Genomic DNA, 10346 nt, shown 5'->3' with positions numbered 1-10346 from the left:
AATTCATGAAAGTTTACTAGAAAGTGGGCAAAAGACCAAAGATTCTAAGCACTCTCTAGAAAATCATTTAAAAAAATGAACCATATTTGTATTCGTATGGTTGTCTGATAGCAGACCATAGAACCATACAACATGGCCATTCGAATAGAGAGAAAAGCTCTATGGCTATGACTTAACCCAAACAGCCACCTAGTCATATTTTCTAATTTAACCGTGTGAAAAGGAATGCATTTTCGAGGCATTTGTGAAGTGGCCAAGGCACATATAAGACCTTCAACAAGAGTACAAAGCACTGCTTCGCGAATTGTCTATCGCGATGGCTCCTCCCCTGCTCTGTGTGGGCGTCGAGATGTGCAGCTCCAGCAACGTCACACGGGTTGGGGGGCCCTTTGGTGAGTGGTCTGGGGGAGCATGTCGGCTCTCATGCATGGATATGAACGAGCTGTAGGTTCGGATGCTGCCATGGCGGGGGTTGTGCGGATCAGGGTCAGGGGAGCTCCAAGGAAGGGGCTTCCGACTGCTCCTGCTTGCCTTGGCAGTCTGAGGAGGTTCAACATCAGATTTTTTTTTTTGCAGTATGGCTTCGCAGCTGCCTGTCCTTCAATCGAAGGCGAATCGCTCGCCTGGCCTATGGGGGTTTTGTTTTGACTGTTTGGCTTGGAGTGGATGTGGTGGATCGAAAGATTGTGCTGCTTTGGACTAGTTGTATTACTGCTCTGTTCTTGTTTTTTACGGGTGGTCGTGCTGGCTTTTTTCAATGGGGTATGGCCCTCCACAACGACCATGGTGGTGTCGATCTGACGGTGGTGTTGTCCAAGGTTCTGTGGCATGGAAGGTCTTACATTGAAGGGTTTGGCTCCCCTCAAGAGCCTGTGGAAGGTGGATCAGTGGGCTTTTGGTTTTGATATTGGTTCGAAAGTTTGTCTCATCTGTCTGCTTTCTTCGGAGTTCTACTCATGTCGGCTCTACATGGCGGTCCTTGTGGACGTACGGTTTGTTGGTGGCAGCGGCACCGCTTCGATGGCACCTCGAGGACTCCTGTTTGGTGATGGGGACTTTGGGCCCCGCCCTATTGGCTTGCTTTTGTCTCTGTTGGTTAGTTTTTTCTTTTCCGGAGGGTGGCTCCTTCTTAGCCTATGTAATACTTTTGATTCATCTGAAAGGTAATCTCATTTGAGATGGTGGTAGGATGTTTTGTATTCAGTATAGTTGAGCTTGGCTCTGTGCATCCATGGCTTGGTTCAGGGCATAAATTTGTATTTTGCACTCCATAATTTTCAAGTATAGTATAAGCTCTCAAAATTTCATAGTATAATTTTACTATTTTAGATATCATCTTCTTAGTGGGCAACTTATTCCACTCAACCAAGATATAGAGTCTAACTCTGAGAACAAACCTTTAGCAATGGAGATCTACTTTTGAGAGAGCCTACTTACTCTGATGGACACAATGTCAAGTAGAACTCTTCCACAACTTAGGTAGATCTTACATATGAAGACCTCCCACTACTGCCACAAGTGTAAAGATACTAACTAAATGGAAAATTTCACTTATCTTCAGTGCCTTAAGTTTATAGATACTAACACTTTGTTTTCCTCAAATTCCAAGATGCAAGGAGAAAACAACATTGTGCAAGGTGTCCCTCTCAAATACACTTCACTTGATTGCTTCAACCGAAGGCTAGGTCACAAACCCTGTGCATGCAATGAGTGCACCTAAGATGTGCACCCCAAAATGATTAATACAAAGACATTTGTGTCGTTCATACATTGTCTCAAAATCACAAACTTTCTATTGTCTCAAGGATTTATACATTGTAATTTTTTATTCAAAATTTATACAAAGGGGTGATGATAACTGCCTCCATCCCATGTTGCTACCATTGCTCCCCAGCCCCTTGCCTCAATTGCTACCACTGCTCGTTTGCCCCCCGTCCTTGTTGCTACCACTGCTCCCCTGTCCTCTCCCCCAGTTGCTGCTCCTTCTCCCTGGAGGGACACTGGTCTCGGGTGCCGTTTCATGTCTCTCAAATGCTTGGGCTTCGTCCATGGCTTCCCATGCATCTTAAACCTGTGAAGCTTCACTCTGTTCTCTCTCTTGACGCTGATGTGTAACCCAATACTCTACTTCTACTTTGTCCACATAATATTGATTGATTGCTTCTTGCATGTCTCAAATCTCCTCTTGATTCTCATGGTACCTCTGTGTGATTTCTTTGATGTGGGCTTGTTCAAACTCCTTAGCTCATGCACTTTCCTCTTTGGACCGACTATGCACCAAAATTATAGTATTTGAATGGCCATTAAAGAAATTTGCACACATCATAGGGGTTGTAGTTATGTAATTGAAGGTCCTGTAGATGCGTGATAATAAGAAAGTAAGTAAAGAAGTATCTTCTTTTCATAAAGGCATTGCAGTGATACAAGCACTTAAACAACATGCGTACTTACGTTTGGTACATCCAAAATTTGGCTTAGAAGGAGCATAGCATTCATACACATCCTCTAGCCACAGTTAAAATGTTCAATTTGAGTGGGCACACTGACCCATCGATTCTCAGTGGTGGCAGCACCTAGATCATGTTCTAACAAAATGTGCTCCACACAACAAATAAATTTTTTTGTGGAACTATATACATAAGCAATTGCTTAGTAGGGAATTAGAAACAAAACTACATGAAAAATAATAAAGATAAGCCTTACGCCTTTACACGCCCCTGGAATCCCCTTCTTTTCTCAGAGTTTCCGTAGTAGACGACCTTCGCTTCAAAGTCGAATAACACCAGACTCCAATGTTCACTACACAAAAATAAAACATCAAAACTATCAATGATGAGAAATAGCAAGACCCTAAATCCAACATAGCTTTGCATACGGACAAAAAAATCACCTTTGATTGTAGGTAGTGACCAAAAAGTGCGCGCTAGATCCTAGTTTACCCTACTGAACCAGCCCAACAACGTCAGAATTGACATTCCATAGTTCTAAAGCATAGACGATATTAGAATGGTTATTGGATATATAGAGATAGGTCAAAATGAAGCAAATATGGATCTTGAAATGGTCATCTAAGTCCCTAATTGGTTGATTTTGACCCGGGTCAATACCAAGCGATTAGTGGCCTTAAAGATTTCCAAGTGTCTATTCACTTGGTACTGACCTCAAACTAAGGTCAATACCGAGTGAATAGTGACTTGTAAATTTTTAAGGGTCCCTGTTTGCTTGGTACTGACCCCGACAACGTCACATAATGAACCTTATCTTTACCACATAATAGCGTGGACGACTGCATCCGTTGCGTTGGTGTTGGAGAAATTGCACATGTAGAGAAAATCTTGTCGATCAAGGTTGAAAACGGAGGCCGCCTCCGACCGTTCGAGAAGAGGAATATGTGCTGAATTGACAAGCATTTATAGTTTCTCTTTGTTTTCTTCGTTGATCTGCTCTACAATATGCCAGTCTTCTTGGGCACATTCTTGCTCTTTGCTAGCTTGCCATTGCACTACATTGGCTAGCCCTTGCAAAGAGGCATTTTCTTGTTGCTTCTCTTGTGCAAACTCTAGCCCTACCTCACCGGGCTCTTCTCTTACCGACTCAGGGTCTAAATTGGCGGGCTTCTCCTTGGTGGACTCTGGCTGAAGGGTTGTGGGATCCTCTCTTTTCCTCCCTTCTGGGCTCTCGTTCTACCTCTACGAGTTCCTCTCTTGTTGGATCAGGCTCTAAAGCGGGTTGCTCCTTCGTGGTAGTCTCTGTCTCTACCTGTGTGGCCTCGGGCTTTGTCTCTACTTGTGGAGGCTCCTCCTTGGCGTGTTCAGGCTCCTCCCTCTTTACCCATGATCTTTTGCATATGTTTCTCTCAACCCTTGAAGGCTCTGCTTATCATGCACATGATGGAGGGGAAGAATGTTAAGAATATCCATTGTTTTGTTGTCCCGGATTGGCACTGGCTGAACCAGCCCATCGTAGCAAAAACACAGCCTGCAAAGGGTGTCAACATCCCTAGGCATAATCGTGACATGATGCACATGGGCCGCAAGGATGTAGCCATCACTAAAAAAATTAACAAGGTAACACTCTGCAATCTCTTGCAGGCAGAGAAGAGCACTGCTAGCCCATCCCATGCCCACTCTCTAGTTCTTGCATATCTCTCGCACCACTCATTGAAAGGGAAGCCTTGGAATGGCCGGTTGCATGTGCCTTTTGATCCTACACAGCTCCTGTAAGACGCATATGTGCGCCTCGTATTGGTGTCTTCTTGCTTGAGCATGCAAGGACTCACTTGTCGCCCTTTTAGATGTGGCCTTTTGTCATAAAGTATAATATCTAACTTTACCAAATGATTTTCTCATATTAAATTGATCACTTAATATGGGAAGATAAAAGGGGAACAAGAGTTAGGGTATATATATGTGCTTCTAGACCTATCTCGACAAGGGACCAAAAGGAGAAATGGTTACATCTTAATAGGGGTCCCAAAGGAGACGGTCTACCAAAGACCAATGTGCAATAAGTGCTTCTAGATTTACCTCAGCAAGGGACCAAGAGGAGAGATGGTTACATTTCAAAAGGGGTCCAAACAGAGGTAGTCTATCAAAGAGAAACATGCATCTAATGGAGCTTAAAAGACCTTATAGTTAGCTTCATTAAAGACCTCCAAAAGTTAGTGTTAAAAAGTCCTTTAACCTTATGCAAGCTAGGGCTAACCTTGAGGTGGGAATCTTACCCAAGCATGAGATGCTAAGATGCTTAAAGTGGTTGTGGGAACCTTGCCCAAAGCTTGAGGTGATTTTTATACTTAATGACTAAGGTTTTTAAAATGTTAAATTCAAAGATAAATTCTCAAGAGGCATGAACATTTCCATGCTTGATAGACTAAGGTTTGAAGTATTCAATTCAAAACAAATGACTTAAAAAGCATAAAAGACACATGCTTGCTTGATTGACTAAGTCCTTGAAGTATTCAATTCAACCAAATGACATAATAAGCATAAAAGACACATGTTCAAATGATCTTCCACATGTGGCCCTCATGATGTGCTTAAATGCTATTGGATAGGTTTTAAAGAGGTCCAATGAGAATTTAGATACATAAAAAAATAATAAAGCTCTTTCTCTCAAAGAGGAAAAAGAGGACACATGTCCAAATGAAATAATAAAATAATGAGAGAGAGAGAGAAAGAGAGAGTTTTCAATTTTACACTTTGACCCTGAGGATAAGGCAAACATTTGCACAATTTCCAGAGATTTCTTGATGACCTCAGGGCAGGCTTTGAGGAAGAGCAGGGAATCATCCGCAAAAAGCTTTGCCAATAGTTGGCCGTTATTAGGTAGAGCCAAACCTTGAATCTCTCCTTTAGCAACACTGTCTTCTACTAGTGTAACAAGAGGGTGGGATTCAATGGAAAATATTAGAGGGGAAAGTGGGCACCCCTATTTTATTAATCTTTTAACCTCAAAAGCACCCACAATTATCTCATTGAAAAGGAGCTCCAATTGGCTACCAGTACTACCGAGAGTGCTAACCAGGCGGCACATTTGTGGCCCAAAGCCTAATGACTTCATGAGATCTTCAATGAACAACCATGTGATTCTATAGTAAGCTTTATCAAGATCCAAATGAAGCAAGATGCACTCTTGTTTAGTGAAAGTGGCATATTTGATGCCGACCATTGCTGCCAAAATGTTATCATAGATTGACCTTCCCTTGATGAATCCATGTTGGTGGGGGGTGAGGAATTTGTCAAGGAGGGGGGAGAGCCTAAGGGCAACAATTTTGGCAATAATTTTATATGCAACAAACCATTGTTTCCGGGCACCAATGCTTAAGTTGGGAGCATCAAATTTGTTTGGGGATAGGCTTAATGAGGCCTCTTTTAATCCTTAAGTCCACAACCCCATCACCAAGGGATTGGTTAGCCATTCTCGCGATAGGAGACTTAAGATCATCCTAAAATTCTAGGAAGAACTCAGTAGTTAGCCTATCCCAGTCAGAGGACCTCTCTTTGCCCATAGCATGCAGTGTAAGGGAGCATTCATCCTTGGTGAATGCCTTCTCCGAGAGGTTGGCTTTAGAGTGAGATACCATTTTTTTGACACTCCCAAGCGCCATCTATCTTAGGGGAGCGGGCCTTGGATTGGCCTATGATCTATTGCAGGTGGTTGAGCATTAACAAATTCATTCATCAGGATTATCAACATCATTTCCATCCACATTAGTGAGTGAGTGGACCAAGCCCCACCAACTTCTTTTGACTTTTAGGGCCCTAAACAAGTGTGTACAATTAGCCTCCTCCGGCAGGAGGAAGGTTTCTCTAGAAATAATTCTAGCCTTTCTCACCTCCTCTAGTTTGAGATCGGTTAATTTTGCTTTAGCTTCTAGCCATCTTCTGTGCTATGCCTCTGAAGCAAAACCTTCCTGTTTTTGGGTGGTTAAGATCTCAACTTCGTCAGTGAGCTGATAGAGTTGTTCCTCTCGATTTTTCTTTCTTCTAGGACCATCAATTTTGATGGATTTTTGAATACTCTCGGCAAAGATGTCCCGGGCCCTAAGTCCACAACTTTCAAAGCTTGCTTAGAGCTTTGAGGGCCAACCTTCTGAAGAGAGGGTCTTTGAAATGGTAGCCCCTGTTGAGAGAGGGTAATGTTCTGTGTCTTTGTTTTTTTTTATAAAAAAAAAAGGTGATAAGACAAGCACTGTGCAATAATCACCTTCATTTCTATCCAAGATGGTAGCCAATCAGCTTGATGAGATAAGTAGAAACATCTTCTTTTGGGTTTTGATCCCCTTCACATTCCACGAATGGTAGACCAACTCTTCCATTACTGAGAGAGGGGCACGAACTCCTCAACTTCAAGGAACTCGTCTTTAATGCCATCTTTTCTACTAATCTCTTCCATTATCTCAATCCCAAACCCCTTAGTGACCTTGAAATCTTTTGAGTTCTCATCCCAAAGAACCTCAAACATATTATCATATAGGAAGGGGGGTTTGGGGGTATCTGGTGGGGCTTCTTTCAGTTGTCCCACTGCCCATGCTTGGGATTTGAAGTGCTTACAATAAATGTTGTATACATGGTGCCATCCTTCTTCATTCTTTCTAAACATGGGAGAAAAAACAATCTTGTGAAATTGTGGGGATGATGATTTCCTATGGGCAGTGGACATGAAATGATAATTGGGGCTGGCCAGAGAACACTTATCTAATTAAACAAGGTGACACTTCATTTTGTCATTCTAAAATAATAGAATGCAAAAAAGTTCCATCCATATCAAGTTGTGAAATGAAAAGTGAAATAATAAGGTGATGAGAGTCACCAAGGCTGCTCAAGTTAAGACAAGAAGAGATTTATGAGGAGTATGTTAAAATCAATGCCTACAATGACATTGCATTTTTGTTGTGTTTTAATATAAAATCATATTGTCTCTTCCCCACCTACTTGTCTACCCTCTACAATAAGTGGAATCTAGATAGATTCCCTCTCCTGTTTACTAATTTCCCAAATAAAAAACGAGTTGACAACCCATTGCCCCCTCACGGTCTAACGCAACCCCCCTCTCTAGTCGTGCATCACGTCCTGCTTTCGTTTTGTTGCCCTCCTTGCGGTGCCATGCACCTACATCCATACCTTCTTGCTCATGCGCTAAACCCCATCCCTTTTGGATGCCCTCCTTGTGTTCCTCACTTCTAGTGCACAACCCACATCTTCTGCCTGCCCAATACAGCTTGTGATTGTAGAGTGATTGTTGCAGTTCTTGCCCACACCTCTTGTCCTACCCACATTTTTTGTTTCCATGCCATTCTTGCTTGCTCCATCCTGCACAAGTCTTTTGCTGTGGCCATTGTGGCTTGCAATTGCACAACACTTGCTCTAGACCCCCCCCACATACTGCCCTCCCCATTAGGCCTTGTGATAATTTTGATGTAGTCAGCCTAGCAGTTTCTGTGTACCCGACACTCGCAGAGAGATACATAGATAGATAGATAGATAGATAGATAGATAGAGAGAGAGAGAGAGAGAGAGAGAGAGAGAGAGAGAGAGAGAGAGAGAGAGAGAGAGAGAGAGAGAGAGAGAGAGAGAGAGAGAGAGAGAGAGTGTCCGCTCAGGTTGAAACCCTTTACCCATGTAGGGTAGAAGAGAGGAGAATAGGGTAGCCTAGCTCTCTGTAGTGGCATAATCGGGAGCCATAATAATTGCTACAGTGAAGCCATTGGCAAAGTCAACATGCGGTTGCCAACATGCGGCAAGAACCAGCCCTCGAAGAAAGGGTAGGAGAGGCGTAAAAGCAGGCTTGTGGGGATCCCAAGAAGGCATGATACAAGTAACCATGTCCACCTTTGAAGTCTGCGAGGCATCTACATTTCTTTCCTCCATGGATGAAGGTGGGGCCAAGGAACCTTTCCTCCATGGATGAAGGTGGGGCCAAGGAACCTTGACAAACAATAACCCTAGCCTTGGGTTTCTTTCTGCAAGCTGCAGTGAAATTGCAGGAGGTGATTTCCCTTTTGCTCTCAAAATCCCAACACAACATCTTCTCAGAGAGGTATGATGCTCCAAGATTCAAGCACTTGAAAATGGTTCTCAATGCTCACATAGGGGACATTAACGGTACCATCGACACGAGATCCAAACAGACAAAGATTTTTATGGAAAAGACGGCCACTTGTCGATGCTATCTCACCAGAGAAAGACAAAGGGTTTAAAATCAACACCCTTCCATGGCTAGAAAAACACATTTTCCGTAACTCGTGAAAATAAGGACAGACTTGGAATTCTCTTGATTTTTAGGTCAAAGTTTGTAGCTTTTGCCTGTAATTACACTAAAACTTGTGTAAATCTCCTGGTTCTTTTAAAGACAAGCTCAAATTCTAACTGGAACTTTACAATTTTAGTTGACTAGAATATACTAGACCCAGATTTTTTTCTAACGCTGTGTGACCCTTTTTTTCTCTTCTTCATCTTCTCTTTTGTCATGCTTTCCTTTTCCACATAGAATTTCCCTTTTATCTCCATTCCTAAGAGAGCATCTCTCTTGATTTGGTCTCTGCAATGTTATTACACAGAATCCCAAAAGATTCCATTACCCCTTCAGAACGGATCTATTCATCTGCCTCTAAAATCGCGTCTGCATATTTATCTATAAAGGTCGGAGATCGTTCTCATGACATCACGCAAACAAAGGATAATTTGCACTAAGCCAGTGTACTGCACACAAAGAACACCGTATAAAACAAAACAAAATTAATGCTACGTCTTGGCATGTGTGACAACTATCCTCTCTTCCTTGTACAAAAGTTTTCTTCTCCCCTTGTTTGTCTTCGGTCGCCTGCATAAAATGACCTCCCTCCCCCTATTCCTTGTTTTCAATTTCTCAACTTTCAACACTACTGTTAAAAACTTTTTGTTCAAAATCAACTCCACCAACTTAATTTTTTTTTGTAGCAATACAAACATTCCTACTCATTTTTATATAAATGATGTTCGTGGGTACCATGCTAGTCACTTGGCCACATTTGAACCCATGAGCCAGGTGGTAGCGACAATCAAATGTTCAACCAACCAAGCTAGCCCCTTAGGACTTCCCCACCCACTTTATCAAACCGTTGATAGCAAAGCAAACGTCTACCCTTTCCTTTTTCCTTTCTCCTAAGGCCAAGGGATCTTTCAATATTTTCCTCTATGAGACCTTTTGGCAGGCCTATTTCACAAAGTTCTTATATATCACAAAGGTTCCCACTTAAACAACAAGAAATGTGCACATTGGCATTGTAATTCAAAATAAAATGAAAAGCAAGTAAAAAGATTAAGATGGTTTTTTTTTTAAAAAAAAAGTGTTAAAGTCGTGAAGGTGAGTTTAACTGGAATCGATGTTTGAAAAAGGATGACTTCAACGTAACTTTGAGCCGGTTGAAAATCGAGATTAGCTGGTTGCAAACCATGGCAAAGGGAAGAAAAACGATGAAATATGTGAGAAAATAGTTCAAAAATCTTACTAATTTATGCTACTATTTTCGGTCTGCTTCTTTGTGATGATAAGAAAATTCAATCGACGATCGCTTAATAAAAAGGACTTTTTCAAATATTGATTCAAATTAATTTATAGAATGCAAGAAAAATAAAGTCATGTGAAACTGTGAAATGAAATGTGAAATAAAAAGAACTCATCAATGTGTGTGCGTGTATGACTGTCTATAGAATTTACTACAATTATGCAAGGTGAAGCTTTACTTTAACATTCTAAAACAATAAAGTGCAAAAAAAGTCAAGACATTTCTGAATAAGAAATGAAGGGTGAAATAAATTGATACATGTGCTATTTTAAACCTGAAATAACATTTAAGTATGTCT

General features: G+C 41.7%; 1 pseudogene; it reads left to right on the top strand.

Moving 5' to 3' along the window:
• Positions 1 to 462: 462 nt before the first annotated feature.
• Positions 463 to 905, top strand: LOC147452364 (uncharacterized; annotated as a pseudogene).
• The last annotated feature ends 9441 nt before the right edge of the window (positions 906 to 10346 follow it).

This window comes from Adiantum capillus-veneris, chromosome 8 (genome assembly GCF_014529385.1).
Source record: "Adiantum capillus-veneris isolate H3 chromosome 8, ASM1452938v2, whole genome shotgun sequence".
In the NCBI taxonomy this organism is placed as follows: domain Eukaryota; kingdom Viridiplantae; phylum Streptophyta; class Polypodiopsida; order Polypodiales; family Pteridaceae; genus Adiantum; species Adiantum capillus-veneris.
Note: the sequence above shows the minus strand (reverse complement) of the source record. Positions and strands in the feature narration are given on the sequence as shown.